Source organism: Macaca mulatta, chromosome 2, assembly GCF_049350105.2.
Source record: "Macaca mulatta isolate MMU2019108-1 chromosome 2, T2T-MMU8v2.0, whole genome shotgun sequence".
Classification (NCBI taxonomy): domain Eukaryota; kingdom Metazoa; phylum Chordata; class Mammalia; order Primates; family Cercopithecidae; genus Macaca; species Macaca mulatta.
In genome coordinates, this window is record NC_133407.1 from 185,203,478 (window position 1) to 185,221,656 (window position 18,179).

At 36.3% G+C, this 18,179-nt stretch overlaps 1 pseudogene; it reads right to left on the reverse strand.

The window, feature by feature from the left end:
• Positions 1-13,435: 13,435 nt before the first annotated feature.
• LOC114676189 (fatty acid-binding protein 5 pseudogene) lies at positions 13,436-14,119 on the reverse strand (annotated as a pseudogene).
• Between the last annotated feature and the right edge of the window lie 4,060 nt (positions 14,120-18,179).

The following is an 18,179-nucleotide window of genomic DNA, read 5'->3' on the forward strand; positions in this document are numbered from 1 at the left end:
TCATACTCTCCTGGTGTCAGTTTCTTTGCTGTAATACCTTGCCTATCAATGATGAAAATAATTATTTTCAAATGGAGTGATACCTCTACTTGTTCTATTCATTGATTCATCATGAAAGTTTTTTAATAATAAATAAACACATTTTACTTTGTTGCCACATTGCTTTTCTACATTATTTCCACTATTTTTTAGTCCAGTGTAGGTATTTTTACTGAGTAAGGAGGAATAAGCATTTCCCCAGTAATAAATTGCTTTAATTTTCAATTTTAACTAAATAACATGAGTTGTAACCTTTTTAACTTAAAAATTTTAATTGATACATAATATTTTTACATAGTTATGGGACACATGTGATATTTTCTTACATGCACAAAAAATACCTAATGATCAAGTCAAGATTTTTAGGATATCCATCACCCTGAGCATTTATTTCAATGTGTTAAGAGCACTTCAAGTCCTCATTTCTAGCTATTTCGAGATATGTAATACATTGTTGTCAACTATAGCCACCCTATTCTACTATTGAACATTAGAACTTATTCATTCTATCTGACCGTATGTTAGTATCCTTTAATCAATCTCTCTTCATTCCCTGCATTCCCCAATCTTTCCAGACTCTGGTGACTACCATACTCTCTACCTTTATAATATCAATGTTTTTTAGCTCCCATATATGAATAAGCCCATACAATCTGTGTCTGGTTTATTTTACTCAACATAATAAGCTCCAGTTCCATCCGTGTTACTGCAAAGAACAGATTTTCTTTCCCCTTTATGACCAAATAGTATTCCATTGTATAAATATACCACATTTTATTTAACCATTCAGCCATTAATGGACACTTAGGTTGATTCCATAGCTATTGTTAATAGTGCTGCAATACAAATGAGGGCATCGATATTCCTCTGATATACTGATTTTCTTTCCTTTGGAAAAATACCCAGTAGTGGGATTCCTGGATTGTATGGTAATTCTATTTTTAGTTTTTTGAGAAACCTCCATACTGTTATGGAAAACAGTTCTAATTTACATTCCCACTGACAGTGTGTAAGACATCCCTTTCTCTATATTTTTGCCAGTATCTGTTATTTTTGTCTTTTTGATAATGATGATGCTAGCTGGGATAAGATTATATCACACTGTGGTTTTGATTTGAATTTCCTTGATGATCAGTGATGTTGAGTATTTTTTTTATATACCTGTTGGCCATTTGTACATATTGTTTTAAGGATGTATTCAAATTCTTTGCCCACTTTTTAATGGGATTTTTTTTGTAGGGTTGTTTGAGTTTCTTGAATATTCTGGATATTATTTCTTTGTTGGATAGTTTGCAAATATATTCTCCCATTCAACAGGTTATCTCTTCACTTTGTTGATTGGTTCCTTTGCTATGCAGAAGCTTTTTACTTAGATGTGACCCGTTTGTCTATTTTTGATTTTGCTGTCTGTGCTTTTGGGGTTTTGGTCATAAATCTTAACGTAGACCTATGTCCTGGAGTGTTTTTTCTTTGCTTTCTTCTATGTGTTACCTTTAAATTTTTAATCATTTTGAGTTGGCTTTTGTATATGATCAGAGATAGGGGTCTAGTTTCATTCCTCCGAATATGAATATCCAGTTTTCCCAGGACAGTTTATTGAAGAGGGTGTCCTTTTCCTAATGTATGTTCTTGGCACCTTTATTGAAAATCAATTGGCTCTAAATACATGAGTTTAATTCTGGTTCTCTAGTTGGTTCCATTCATCTATACATCTGTTTTTTATACCAATACTATGTTCGTTGGTTATGATAGCCTTGTAATATATTTTGAAGTCTGGTAACGTGATGCCTCCAGTTTTTACATTTTTTCCTCTCAGGATTGCTTTGGCTATTGGGGCTCTCTTTTGGTTCCATACAAACTTTAGAATTTTTTTTTTCTATTTTTGTGAAAAATGTCATTGGTATTTTGATAGGAATTGCATTTAAGCTATGGATTGCTTTGGTTGTATGGTAATTTTTAACAATATTAGTCTTTTTAACCCATGAGCATGAGGTGTCTTTTCATTTATTTGTGTCCTCTTTAACTTTTTTCATCAGTATTTTTTAGTTTTCTTTGTAGAGATCTTTTGCCTCCTTGGTTAAATGTATTCTTAGGAATTTTATGTTTCTTATAGGTATTGTTTATGAGATTCCCCTCTTGATTTCTTTTTCAGTTAGTTTGTTATTGGTGTATAGAAATGCTGCTAATTTTTGTCTGTTGAGTTTGTATCCTACAACTTTACCAAACTCATTGATCAGATCTAAGTGCTTTTTGGTGAAGTCTTCAGGGTTTTCTAAATATGGCCATCTACAAAGAAGGCCAATTTGATATCCTCTTTACAATATGAATGCCTTTTACCTCCTTCTCTTGCCTTATTGTTCTGGCTAGGACTTCTAGTACTATGGGTTTTAAAAAATTTTTAATTTTACTTTTTATTTTAAGTTCCTGGGTTCATGTGCTGGGCGTAGTATTATGTGAAATAGGAGTGCAGAAAATGAGCATCCTTATCTTGTTGCAGTTCTTAGGGGAAAGGCTTTCAGCTTTTTCCCATTCAGTATGATGTTAGCTGTGGGCTTGTCATATATGGCCTCTCCAGACAAAGCTGTTTGACTTGCTTCCCTCTCCTTCGGTACCTCATGTGTTTCCTCCTGTCACTTCTCTGCTGAATTCCAGCATTATGTCTCAGATATGCTATTTGAAATGTAATTATCTACTCACTATTTAAGTTCTTTATTTTGAAGGAGGCTGCTGAGCGGTGCCTCCAGTCAGTCATCATGAAGTCCCTCCTGGGCTTCTTAACATTTTATCATTTAGTTAAATTAAATTTGTAAAATCATTCAATGAGTAGGGCATAATGATAATTGGCATTTATCAAACAGTTGCATTTCTCCAGGCACTCTTGTAAGAAATTAAGTTTACTAACTCATTAACGTTTATAATAGTCTGTATAGTAGGTTATATTCGAGTTCTGTAGATGAGGAAGCAAATGCACAGAGATGTTAAGAAACTACCTCAAGTTCCTTACCTACTAAGTGAAAAAAACAGTATTTGAACCCAGTGGGTTTTATTCCAGAGTCCAGAGTCTGTGCTCTTAAGCACTATAATATATTATTTTTTTGTTAAATAGCATTCTGATTCTGAACCTACAGTAACCTTTCTAGGAAACCAACCTCTTGTCTACAATAAACAGCCTAGGAAGTCACCCAGCCATAAGTCAGACTGGCAGGAAACCAGATTGCTATTTTTAGTAACAATTCAGGAAGCTACACAGTAACTTCTGTAATGATCAGCTGGAAATGATCAGGATTGATTAATAAATGTCAGCTTTCTAATTTTTGTTTTCACTTCCAATTTAGGATGATCGGGACAATACCAAATATGCACCCCTCATCAGTCACATTACATAGGCTGTCCCAATCTAGTTAGCATGGCTACAGCTTCCCCATGGCAACAGCCTCAAATCAAGGCACACATGAAATCTTCCTTTTTTTCCCACTCCCTGTCTGCATTTGAGTCTCTGGCAAAACGCAAGTGATAGTGGCTGACTCTCTTGCTATAGCAAGCTATGAATATATAGCCTTTGTCTTCCTCACTTATTCAGTTTCTTAAATTATTTCCATAGGACAATCACTAATGCTAGGAGACATTAGGAATCTATTTTGTATCTGGCCTAGGCGTAACCTAGAGAATAAGTCCCACGACTAAATTTGGTTAACTAAAAATAATCAGTTGGACCTTATCTTAACTGACTGATGGTAATACTTTTCCTAAATTTTCCACCTAGGCATCAGTTATTGTCTTGCCTGGCCAATAAATAGTTGAGACCTTTCTCTTATTTAGAACTCTTACAGCCAACAAAGCCCATGCTAGTCTCTAGGTGTGTTGCATATGTCATGGTAAATTATCACTTCAGGCTCTCAGTAAAATATGAGTAACCAGAAGATTTGTTTTATATACATGGAAAAGGCAGGCAATATCAACAAAATAAACATTTTGCACTGGAAAGCATTGAAAGGCCATCTGATTACAGAAAGATATTGCTGCGGGTGTATTCTCAGAGGATAAACAAGTAACCCTTCGGTAGCAACTGCAGTCTGAATTTAATCAGTGAGTCTGATTTCTAAAATTGTTTATGCAAAAAAAAAAAAAAATTGGCTCTGTTGAGGCATGTAGATGCCTTGGAGTTAATCCTTATTAGAAAGCACATGGGCTGGTAAACATATCTGACAGATGAAAAGATTAACAGCCATGGCAAATTTTTAAGAATGCAATTAATGAGTCCAAAGAGTTTAAAGAAATAAGGCAGCTTAGGGAAGACGAAAAAGCACTAGGAATTATTTTCGAGGCTTTACCAAGTTATAATTTATGAATAGTAAATTCATCCATCTTAAAAGCACAATTTGGTAAGTTTTAGAAACTGTGCGCAGTTGTGCCACTACCATAGTCAAACTTTAGGACATTTTAATAATCTCAAAAAGTTCTCAAGTGCGTCTTCGCCATTAATCTCTGCCCCTAACCTGGTTCCAGGCATCCATTAATCATGTCTGTCACTATAGATTTGCCTTTTCTAGAATTTTATAAAAATGGAAACATACGGTTTATAGTCGCTTGCATCTGGCTACTTTTATTTAGCCTAATCCTTTAAAATTCATCCATATTGCGGAATGTATCTGTAGCTTGTTGCTTTTCCTTGCCGAGGACGACTATCCTTTATCCACCAGATTTGCTGGAGCACGTCTCCTTTTTCAGATGGCACCATGATAAGCTTTGTCAGTAGAGGGCGCTGGAGGACGATACAGGACAATGGGGCTTCTCTAGTTTTCTCGCACTTCCTTTTCTTTTGCTGCAGTAACCGAACTACCTGTGGCATGCAGGAGGAATAGTCAATGACACTCACCCTTCCAACAAATGTTGTTGCTAAAATCATCTCCAATAGGATTACCAATTGACAATCCCGGCCCACAGCGTCTTCTTTGCTTGCTTCTGACTTTAGAAGAGCCCTGGCACGAGGGGGCCCAGCAAACTTCGCCGTACAGTAATCTGCAGGTCTTGCTTTCTCCAACAAGGTCTGGATCTTAACGGTGGGAAGGAGGTTTTGCTTCTAAGTTTGTCTCTTCTTTGGGCACTTTTTCTCAACCGTAGACTGTTCTTTAGCTTTCTCTTTTAACTCCGTCCTATCTCCTGACTTCTCTGTTTTCTAGCTGAAAACTTACTGATTCAGATTTGGTGCCGGGATCTGTCCAAGATGATAGACTCCTGAATATGGGATCATGGGACAGATTTGGCCCTTGATCTAGAGCCGTGTGCTGACACTGAGATCTTTCATAATGGCTGGTTTATGTTTTGTTTTGTTTTGTTTTTTAAGATAAGGCCACACTCTGTTGCCCAGGCTGGAGTGCACTGGCACAATCCTGGCTCACTGAAGCCTCCACTTCCTGGGTTCAAGCAATTCGCCTGCCTCAGCCTCCCGAGTAGCTGGGATTACAGGCATGCACCACCACACCTGGCTAATTTTTTTTTTTTAACATTAATAAGGTACGTGTTTATTTATTTATTTTTATTATACTTTAAGTTCTAGGGTACATGTGCACAATGTGGAGGTTTGTTACATGTGTATATATGTGCCATGTTGGTGTGCTGCACCCATCAACTCGTCAGCACCATCAACTTGTCATTTACATCAGTTATAACTCCCAATGCCATCCCTCCCCATTCCCCCCTCCCCATAATAGACCCTAGTGTGTGATGTTCCTGTTCCCATGTCCAAGTGACCTCATTGTTCAGTTCCCACCTATGAGTGAGAACATGCGGTGTTTGGTTTTCTGTTCTTGCGATAGTTTGCTGAGAATGATGGTTTCCAGCTGCACCCATGTCCCTACAAAGGACACGAACTCATCCTTTTTTTATGGCTGCATAGTATTCCATGGTGTATATGTGCCACATTTTCTTAATCCAGTCTGTCACTGGTGGAGATTTGGGTTGATTCCAAGTCTTTGCTATTGTGAATAGTGCCGCAATAAACATACGTGTGCATATGTCTTTATAGCAGCATGACTTATAATCCTTTGGGTATATACCCAGTAATGCGATGGCTGGGTCGTATGGTATTTCTAGTTCTAGATCCTTAAGGAATCGCCATACTGTCTTCCACAGTGGTTGAACTAGTTTACAATCCCACCAACAGTATAAAAGCGTTCCTATTTCTCCACATCCTCTCCAGCACCTGTTGTTTCCTGACTTTTTAATGATTGCCATTTTAACTGGTGTGAGATGGTATCTCATTGTGGTTTTGATTTGCATTTCTCTGATGGCCAGTGATGATGAGCATTTTTTCATGTGTCTGTTGGCTGTATGAATGTCTTCTTTTGAGAAATGTCTATTGATATCCTTTGCCCACTTTTTGATGGGGTTGTTTGTTTTTTTCTTGTAAATTTGTTTGAGTTCTTTGTAGGTTCTGGATATTAGCCCTTTGTCAGATGAGTAGATTGCAAAAGTTTTCTCCCATTCTGTAGGTTGCCTGTTCACTCTGATGGTAGTTTCTTTTGCTGTGCAGAAGCTCTTTAGTTTAATTAGATCCCATTTGTCAATTTTGGCTTTTGTTGCGGTTGCTTTTGGTGTTTTAGACATGAAGTCCTTAACCATGTCTATGTCCTGAATGGTATTACCTAGGTTTTCTTCTAGGGTTTTTATGGTATTAGGTCTAACATTTACGTCTCTAATCCATCTTGAATTAATTTTCGTATAAGGAGTAAGGAAAGGATCCAGTTTCAGCTTTCTACTTATGGCTAGCCAATTTTCCGAGCACCCTTTATTAAATAGGGAATCTTGTCCCCATTTCTTGTTTTTGTCAGGTTTGTCAAAGATCAGATGGTGTAGATGTGTGGTATTATTTCTGAGGACTCTGTTCTGTTCCATTGGTCTATATCTCTGTTTTGGTACCAGTACCATGCTGTTTTGGTTACCGTAGCCTTGTAGAAACTCATTGGTAGCTTGATGGGGATGGCATTGAATCTATAAATTACCTTGGGCAGTATGGCCATTTTCACGATATTGAGTCTTCCTATCCATGAGCATGGAATGTTCTTCCATTTGTTTGTGTCCTCTTTTATTTCACTGAGAAGTGGTTTGTAGTTCTCCTTGAAGAGGTCCTTTACATCCCTTGTAAGTTAGATTCCTAGGTATTTTATTCTCTTTGAAGCAATTGTGAATGGAAGTTCATTTGATTTGGCTCTGTGTTTGTCTGTTACTGGTGTATAAGAAGGCTTGTGATTTTTACACATTAATTTTGTATCCTGAGACTTTGCTGAAGTTTCTTATCAGCTTAAGGAGATTTTGGGCTGAGACGATGGGGTTTTCTAAATATACAATCATGTCATCTGCAAACAGGGACAATTTGACTTCTTCTTTTCCTAACTGAATACCCTTATTTCTTTCTCTTGCCTGATTGCCCTAGCCAGAACTTCCAACACTATTTGAATAGGAGTGGTGAGAGAGGGCATCCCTGTCTTGTGCCAGTTTTCAAAGGGAATGCTTCCAGTTTTTGCCCATTCAGTATTATATTGGCTGTGGGTTTCTTATAAATAGCTCTTATTATTTTGAGATACGTTCCATCAATACCGAATTTATTGAGTTTTTAGCATGAAGGGCTGCTGAATTTTGTCAAAAGCGTTTTCTGCATCTATTGAGATAATCATGTGGTTTTTGTCTTTGGTTCTGTTTATATGCTGGATTACGTTTATTGATTTGCATATGTTGAACCAGCCTTGCATCCCAGGGACGAAACCCACTTGATCATGGTGGATAAGCTTTTTGATGTGCTGCTGGATTTGGCTTGCCAGTATTTTATTGAGGATTTTTGCATCAATGTTCATCAGGGATATGGGTCTAAAATTCTCTTTTTTTGTTGTGTCTCTGCCAGCACACCCGGCTAATTATTGTATTTTTAGTAGAATGGAGTTTCACCATGTTGTCCAGGCTAATCTCAAACTCTTGACCTAAGGTGATCTGCCTGCTTCAGCTTCCCAAAGTGCTGGGACTACAGGCATGAGCCACCATGCCCAGCTGATAATGGTTGATAATTTATAGCACAGTAACCTCACAGTTAATCAAGCTAAACCTGTAGTAGCAATTGAAGCATGTGCCTTGGAAACCCAACTGGTCCATAATATCTTCAAGTACTGTGGTGTGGGATAGATTCTGAGTGCACTAGAGTGCTTAAGAAATAAAATGGCACATACTGGTCTTTGCCTCTTAACTGAAATCACAGTCTGATGGGATGTCAGCAAGAGGGCACAATAGGAAGCCCTAGACCCTCCTCATGAACACACAGATTCAACAATACACAGACCAATTTCCTTCGTAAGAAATCCAGAGACTAGTTGAGAGGTTTCTGTAGCCCAGGCAAGCTTAAAACTGCCACATTGAAGCCAGTAGGAAGGTTCAAGACAGCCTCTTGCCATAATCCCTGCCCCTGGCACAGCACTATGATTAGGGAGAAACCTCCAGCTCCCAGCTTCTCCCTGGGTAAGATAAGATAAGAACTATGCTACATGTTCAATTTTCTGATTTCTCTGGGGGCTGCTCGAGGCACTAACCGTTGGTTTTCTGAAAAGACAACCCAACTGATAAAACTTTAGCTAGACTTACTAAAAGAAGAAAAAGGGAGCACGAAGACAAATAAAATGTAAGTGAAAGAGGAGACTTTAAAACTGATGCCACAGAAATACAGAAAGATCATGAAACTACTGTGAACAATTACACACCAATAAACTGCATAACTTAGAAGGAATGGATAAGTTTCAACAAACATACAACCTACCAAGAATGAGTCATGAAGAAATAAAAAGTCTGTACAGACCTATTACAAATAAAGAAATTGAATCAGTAAATCAAAACTGTTTTAACAACGACAACAACAACAAAAAACAGAACCAGATGGCTTCACTGATTAATTCTACCAACTGTTTAAAGAATAACTAATGCCAATCCTTCTCAATCTTTTCCAAAAATCAGAGGGAAGGAAACACTTCTAAACTAATATCAGACCAGTATTACTCTAATACCAATCCAGACAGAAACAATACAAGAAAGAAAAGCTGCAGGCCAATGTTGCTGACAAACATTGATGTAAAGCTCCTCAACCATACAATAGCAAACTGAATTCAGTAACATATTTAAGGGACCATACACTGTGACCAAGTGACATTTATCCCTGGGATGCAAGGATGGTTCAACATACAAAAATCAATTAATGTGATAAACCATACCGATAGAACAAAGAAGAGAAATCACATGATCATCTCAATAGATGCAGAAAAACCATGTGACAAAAGTAAGCATTGTTTTCAGCGTAAAAACTTTCAATAAACTCAGGATAGAAGGAAATTACTTCAACAAAATAAAGAATTATAATGAAAAGTATATGAAAGATCCACAGCTAACATCATACTCAGTGGTGAAAAACTGAAAGCTATTCCTCTAATATTGGGAACAAGAAAAGGATGCCCACTCTCCTCTTCTATTCAATATAGCAGTAGAAGTCCTAGCCAGAGCAATTAGGCGAGGAAAAGAAATAAAAAGCTTCCAAATTAGAAAAGAAGTAAAATTATCTCTGTTTGCAGATGACATAATTATATAGTATAAAACGCCAAAGATTATACTGAAAACCTTTTAGAACTAATAAATGAATTCAGAAAGTTGCAAATTACAAAATCTACATAAAACATCAGCTGTATTTCTCTATACTAACAATGAACTATCTGAAAAGAAAATTAATAAAATAATCTCATTTGCTATAGCATCCAAAATAATAAGACAATTAAATATAAACCTAAGAAGATAAAAGACTTGTACACTCAAAGCTACAAAACATTGATAAAAGAAATTAAAGAAGACACAAATAAAAGGAATGACATCTTGTGTTCATAGATTGAATGACATGATATTTTTAAAATATCTATACTATCCAAAGTTATTTACAGATTTGATACAATCTCTGTCAAAATCCTAATGGCATTTTTACAGAAACAGAAAAATTAATACTAAAATGGAAGCACAAAGGACCAAGAATAACTAAAAAATCATGAGAAAAAAGAACAAAGCTGGAGGCATAACACTTTCTGATTTCAATATATATTACAAACCTACAGCTATTAAAATAGTATGGTATTGGCATTAGGAAAGACAAATAGGCCAATGCAACAAAATAGAGGGCCTAGAAATGAAACCATACATACAGGCAATGGATCTTCAACAATGGTGCCAAAATATACAATTGGCAGAGAATAGTCTGTTATACATATGGTGTTGGGAAAACTGGATATCCACATGCTTAAGAATAAAATTAAACCCTGTATGGGTGCCGTGGCGTATGCCTGTAATCCCAACAGTTTAGGAGGCCGAGGTGGGCAGATTGCTTGATCCCAGGAGTTAGAGACCAGTCTGGGCTACATAGCAAAACCCCATCTTTACCAAAAATACACAACTTAGTTGGGCATGGTGGTACGGCCTGTAGTTCCAGCTACTCAGGGGGCTGAGGTGGGAGGATCGCTTGAGCTCAGGAGGCAGAAGTTGCAGTGAGCCATGATTGCACCACTGCACACCAGCCTGGGTGACAGAGGGATACTCTGTTCAAAAAGAAACAAAAATAAAAGAAAGAAAGAAAAGAAATTTAACCCTTATCTTAAACCATCCACAAAAATCAACTCAAAATGAATTAAAGACTTAGCTGTAAGACCAGAAACTGTAAAATTTCTAGAAGAAAACCTGGGAAAAGCTTCATGACCCTGGTCTTGGCAATGATTTCTTGGCTATGACACCAAAAGCACAGGCAGCTAAAGCAAAAACAAAAAAGTGAGACTACATCATACTAAAAAAGAGTTCCTGCATATTTAAAAAATAGCAATTAACGGCTAAAAATTCAACCTACAGAATGGGAGAAAATATTTGTGAACCATATAGGAGATAAGGGATTAATATCTAAACTATCAGTTGAAGGAATTCCTTCAATTCAAAAACAGAAAAAAAACCCAAATAACATGTTTAAAATATTGAGAAAGAACATACTTCTCCAAAGAGGGCATACAAATGGCCAACAGGTAGATAAAAATGTCCTCAACTTCAGTAATTATCAAGGAAATGAAAATCAAAATTGCACTATCACCTTACACCTTTTAGGATGACTTTTAAAAAAAAAATTGGCAAGAATGTGGGGAAAAAGGGAACCCTTTTGTGCTGTTGGTGGGAATTTAAAATGGTGCAGCCCCTATGAAAAAAAGGAGGAAGATTCCTCAAAATACTAAATATATTTATTTATTATAATAAAATATAAAATGAAAGGATTTATATGAACTCACTTGGAAAGATGTATTTGATATACTGTTCAGTAAGTAAAGCAAGCTACTGAACATAGCATATGATTCAATTTGGGTCTAAAAAGTTGTGTGTGTGTAGATATAATACATATACAAATTATGTAAAATTATATCTTTATCTACATAGTAAAAAACTTGGAAAAATAAAATGTTAACAGTAATTTTGTCCATGGAGTTAGAAGGAGATGGGGGGATATAAGAGGAGCTTTCTATTTTTACTCTCTAACTGTTTATATAATTTGAATTAAATTTGAATATTATAAAATAAGCATGCCACATTTTTGTATTTTTATTTTGTTTATTTTTATAATTTTAACTTTTATTTTTGATTCAGGGGATTCATGTGCAAGTTCGTTATGTGGATATACTGTCCGATGCTGAGGCCTCCAGTTATATCCACATTGCTGCAAATACATGATTTTGTTCTTTAGGGCTGTGTCGTATTCCATGGTATGTATGTACCACATTTTCTTTATCAATCCATCGTTGGTGGGTACCTAGGTTGATTCTGTGCCTTCGCTATTGTGAATAGTGCTGTGATGAACATACAAATGAGTGCATATGCCTTTTTGGTAGAACTGGTTTTTTTTTTTTTTTTCTTTTGGAGATATACCCATTTACGGGATTACTGGTCAAACAGTAGGTTCTGTTTTAAGTTCTTTGATAAATCTCCAAATTGCTTTCCACAGTAGCTGAACTAATGTATTCCCACCAACAGTGTATAAGCATTCTCTCTTCTCCACAGCCTCTTATGATTAAGCAATTCAAAGGAAGTATAGCAATGGGCTCATGACCATAAAATTAACTTGTCTTACTCCATTACCTGGAAGCAACAGGCCTACATGAAAGATTCAATTCCTTCTGAAGACTCAGTTACATAATAAATTGGAGACAACACCCTCAAAGCATGAAATTTTGTCTTACATGATTGATTATATTCTTTTAATTAAATTCTGTTATACAGTGCAATTTCCCCATAGCCGGAATACACGAGTCCAGAAATAATTGGATAGAACCACAAATGGGCAGGTCCTCTCACTGTTTTCCCAAATAACCTACTCACAGAATGTTGGAGTCTTGTTCTGGCAACTAAGACTCTGGTATTTTGGAGGTCTTGGTCTCCAAGAAGGAGATGCTTCCATCAAGGATAAAATAATGGTTCCATTGAACTAGAAATTGAGACTGTCGCCCAACCATTTTGGGTTCTTCATGCTACTGAACCAACAAGTAAATTAAAGGGTTATTATACTGACTTGAGTAATTGATCCTGTTTAGCAGAGAAAATTGGATTGCTACTCCACAATGGAGACAGAGATAGCTATTTTGAAACACATGGGATTCTCTGGGGCTGCTCACAGCATTTCCTTCCTTTTAGTAAATTTTAGTGGAATATTAAAGCCACCAAATAAATGAATGGCTATTAAAGACTCAGACCCCTTGGAAATGAAGGTTTACAACACTCCACAAGGAAAAGAATTCCAACTAGCTGAGGTTTTGTTTGATGGCAAGGGAGACTTAGAATGTGTAGTGAAAGGAAAAGGTCATAGATGTAAACTTTAGTCTCATGACCAATTACAGAAATGAAGACTAGTGTCTTTACCCATTTTCTATGTGTTGTATTAGTTGTTTTTCACGGTGCTGATAAACACATACCCCAGAATGAGCAATTTACAAAAGAAAGAGGTTTAATTGGACTTACAGTTCCATGTGGCTGGGGAAGCCTCCAAATCATGGCAAAAGGCAAGGAGGAAAAAGTCACGTCTTACATGGATGGCGTCAGGCAAAAAATGAGAGAGCTTATGCAGGGGAATGCCTCTCTTTAAAACCATCAGATCTCACGAGACTTATTTACTCTCACGAGAACAGCATGGGAAAGACTTGCCCCCATGATTCAATTACCTCCCATCAAGTTCAACACATGGGAATTCAAGATGAGATGCAGGTGGGGACACAGCCAAACCATATCAGTGTTATACCTGTGTGTTTATTTGTATATGCTAACCATTTTCTTCTCTCTTTTTCTTATTAATCTTTTTTTTTTTTTTTTTGCACAAACACATTTCTTTATTAACCAAGGGATGATCCTAATTAATCCAACACACTTTGAAATAGCTACATGTAAAATGTTTGTGATAAAGATAATTGAACACAGTAATGAAAAAAAAAAAAAAAAAGAAACAGTATGGAGATTTGCTCACTGAACTGAGCTTGGTCATTCTCTTAGTTAATTCCTGTCCAAAGTGATGATGGAATTTTTATTCTACTTTTTCATAGATCTGAGTATAGGAGACATTGTTCATGACACAGTCCACCACTAGTTTCCCATCTTTCAATTTTCTTGTTATTGTGCTTTCCTTCCCATCCCACTCCTGATGCTGAACCAATGCACCATCTGTAAAGTTGCAGACAGTCTGAGTTTTTCTGCCATCAGCTGTGGTTTCTTCAAACTTCTCTCCCAGGGTACAAGAAAAGTGTGTTGTTTTCAAAGTGCTCTCAGTTTTTATGGTGAGGTTTTCGCCATCAGAAGTGATGATACAGTCTGGTTTGGCCATTGCGCCCATTTTTCGCAAAGCTATTCCCACTCCTAGCTCCTTCATGCATTCATCAAAGCCTTTGCTCTCCACCAGGCGCCACCTTCCATCCAGCTGCTGAACTGTGGCCCTGGTGGGCGCGGGCGGGCTGACGTGCAGAGCGGGGTCAGCGTCGGCGTGGCAGCGCGCTGTCCTCATTAATCTTTTACATAGAAGTTGTTGAAAGAAAACTTTGCCGTTTAGTCTTTAGGCAAAAGAATATTCAATTGGTCCATGACTGAATTCGAAGAGTAATTAAGACAGCTGGCAACAAACACAATGACTTTTGGGATGGTACCTCTTATATGTTGTCAGGCAGAGATATAGAGTTGCTTTATTGCTGTACAGTTATCCAAATGCGCATAGTAAGGTGCATGTGGAAGCTGAATAGTCAAAGTGATAGACTGGGCTTCTCAGTTTCAAATTCTCCCTTAATTTCTCTGCTTTATGATACTAGAGCTGAACCCTGTCAACATTCCTTTCTCAGCTGGCAAAATATTAAGTTTTACCAGTAAAATGCACTTTAAATATACTTTAGGAGAAAAGGACTTTTACTGGATGTGATGAGCTACTCCTTTTGCTCCCATGGCACACTTTGCAGTGACATACATGACGGACATGCAGTTACACTCCCAACCAGTAACTTCTGTTGTCAACCTTGCCTGTGATGTCCTTCTCACAAGGTATGCTTCTCTGGTCCGCCAGCTCCCTGGAAGAAAAGTTCCTCTCATTCCTGGTCTCAGCCTGCAATTCCTGCCATGCCAGCCTCAATCAAAGGTTGCTGACAAGCCCTGACCTACACAACCCGGCAAATTTCTTTACCATCCAGTAGGTAGCGGACATACACTCTCCAGAGACACCTGATTCACAGCCTTGAGGAAGATCCTTTCCAAGTTTGTTCCTCCCTTAGGAACTGTACTTCAGTCCTAGGGTATTTTTAGCATTCTCTTTTATTCCCTGTTAACCTTCTGTTATCAGTTGGGGATCCTTTTTAGCAAAAATTCCCTATTAAAATTACTGAGTAGTTCCTCTGTCCTGACTGGATTCTGACTACCACAGTAATATTCCATTGTATGTGTGGCATGCTATAATTTGCTTATCCATGTACCAGTGTAAGGATATTTCGGTTGCTTTCAATTTGGGGCTATTGTGAATAAAACTACTATCTGTATACAGATGCAAGCTTTTGTGTGGAAACAATCTTTCATTTCTCTTGGTAACACACCAAGAAGTGGGATTGCTGGTTTGTGTGATAAATGTATATTTAGTATACATTTTAAATGGCTAGTTGTTTTACAAAGCAGCTGTCATATTTTTGCATTTTCAGAATTATGTGAAGATTCCAGTTTCTCCACATTAGTATCAGCACCTGTTATTATCGAACCTTAATTTTAGCTATTCTGGCGGGTGTACAGTGATATCTAACGGTGGTTCTAATTTTTCATAGTCCTAATGAGCAAGGGATTGAGGATCTTTTCAAGTGCTTTTTGGCTTCTCCTATATCTTCTTTTATGAAGTGTCTGTTCAACTCTTTTGCCCATGTGTTTTTGTTGATTTGGCCTTCCATTATTGCATTATAAACATTTTCTGTATATTCAGGTTACAAGTTCATTGTCAGATACATGTTTTGTAATCTGTGACTTGACTTTTTGTATTTTTTATATGTTTAATATAATCTTTCAACAAAAATTTTAATTTTGATGAAGTCCAATTTAACCCAACTTAACATTTTTTTCTTTTATCATTTATGTTTTTATGTCATATTTAAAATATTTTCTTAATAATATCACAAAGATATTCTACTTTATTGTCTTCTAAAAGTTTTACGATTTGGGCTCCTATATTTTTTCAATTCATCATCCATTTTTTACTTATTTTTTTACTTGATACATGATACATGGTAATTGTACATATTTATGCAGTACATAGTGGTGTTTTGATATATACAATGTATAGTGATCAGATGAGGGTAACATTATCCATTTTGAATTCATTTTTGGTCATAAGGTGAGTAAAATTTCAAGACTAGTTTTTTTTTCCAGCTGAATATTCAGTTATCCCAGTACTATTTATTAGAATACATATCCTTTCTTTATTGAATTACCATGGCACCTTTGTTAAAAATCAATTGACAATATGAATGTATATTTTTTGCAGGAAGCTATCCTATCCCATTAAAATTCTTGTGTGTTTTTACTTATTGCATTAGCAATGATTATTGTAGCTGTAGAGTAAGTCTTAAAATCAAATGGTATATAAATTTTATAATCAGTTTTTCTACTTCTGTAAAAAGCCTGTTGGGTATTTGACCAGGATGCATTGAATCTACAGATCAATTTCACAAGATCTGCCATCTCAACAATATTAAGTCTATCAACATTTTTATTTTGATATTACTTGATTTTCCTAAGCAATTTTTGCACTTTTTAGTATACCAGATTTTGCACATCTGTTTTTAAATATACTATGTCTTCTACTTTTATATGCTATTATGAACAGTGTTCTATTTTTAATTTCATTTTCTGTTGCTAATATGTAGAAATAGTTTATTTTTATTTATACTGTATTGTGACATTAAATTATTAGTTTTATATATTATATCTTATATAATTTCTACTTAAGCAATTATGCAATATATGAACAAAGATAGTTTTACTTCTTTCTTTCCAATCTACATTTGTTTCTCTTCCTTGCCTTATAGCACTAACTAAGACCTGGAGTACAGTAATGAGTAAAAGTAATGAGAGTATTTCTGACTTCAGGTAGAAATCATTTGCTCTTTCACTATTAAGTATGGTCTTGGCTGTATATTTTTTTAATAGGTGAACTTCTTCAGATTGAGGAAGTTTTCTTCTATTCTTAGTTTGCTAAGAATTTTTATTAAAAATATATGTTGAATTTTGTCAAATACTCTTTAATACATCTACTAAGCTGTTAATATAGTCTCTTGCCTTTATTCTACTAGTATATTACGTTAATTGATTTGATTTTCAGACATTAAATGTTCTGGCATTTCTGGGATAAGCCTTACTTCATCATGGTCCATTATACTTTAAATAGCACTGGATTTAATTAGCTAGTACTTTGTAAGAGATTTTTGTGATTATGTCCAATGTAAATATTGGTCTGTAGTTTTTCTTTCCTGTGATGTCTCTGTCTAGCTTGGGCATAAAGATAGTACTAGACTTCAAACCTGATGTATGAATTGAGTAATTGAAAATCATCTATCAATCCAGTTCAAATATAAAATCCAGCTTAATTAGTTAAGTGCTGAGATCATGAGATACATTTCAAATTCGACTATTAGCAACCTTACTGATAACAAAGAGGCCATATGCTTTGTGTGACTATTTGGATTTTGGCATTAGTACATGGATATATTAATACATATGAGGTTCTTATGAGTTCAGAGACATAAAGGGAGCAAATGTAAATCTATATTTAAATTGAGTACAGAACAAAAACTTGCTTTGAGAGCCTCAGAGAGGGCTGCATCTTAAGCAGTGCCATAATGGCCATATGATCCTAACACAGAATGACTTTGTAAGGAAAGTATCCCTGTACGTGCAGACTAGAGTCTTTGGCAAAAGGTTCATGCTGACTCCCAGTGCCCCCCAGCCCTCAGCATTGACTAGTGTGATTCAGGAATCAAATGCTCTACAACTGAGCTGTACCTTTTCATCTAGTGTGATTTTGGATTCATAAGTCTACTGAAGTTAGATACAGTTCCTTCAGGGGTAAATGACTAGTCTGTTAGTGTACTTTGGTGGAGCCAGCTTTCACCACTAAAAGCAATAAAATAATTCTAATACCCCAAATGCCTGTTTTATAATGGGTAATGCCAATGACACATTCCAGTAAGAGTAGATCACTGACAAAAGGAGAATGTTCATCTCTAGAGGAATATGTTGTATCTATGAGGGGTTTGCAGCCTTGTCTTTGGGAATGTCAACAGAACCTGTAAAACGGCAGTCAATAACAATTTCTGAAAGGTGTAAATTCTGATTCTCTCTCTGCCAAGGCAAAGCAAGCTGACTTAATTACTAATGCAAGTCTCTAAACTGAGGAACATGATGCCATTTAGAAGTCTGCAACCTTTTCCGCATAGATTGTAAAACTAAAACTGGTAGAAAACAGAAATGCAAAAAGAGAATAGACTCCTCCAAAATTTTATGAGGTTTCCACAACCTAGTTATGAGAGAGAAAATTTACAGGAAAG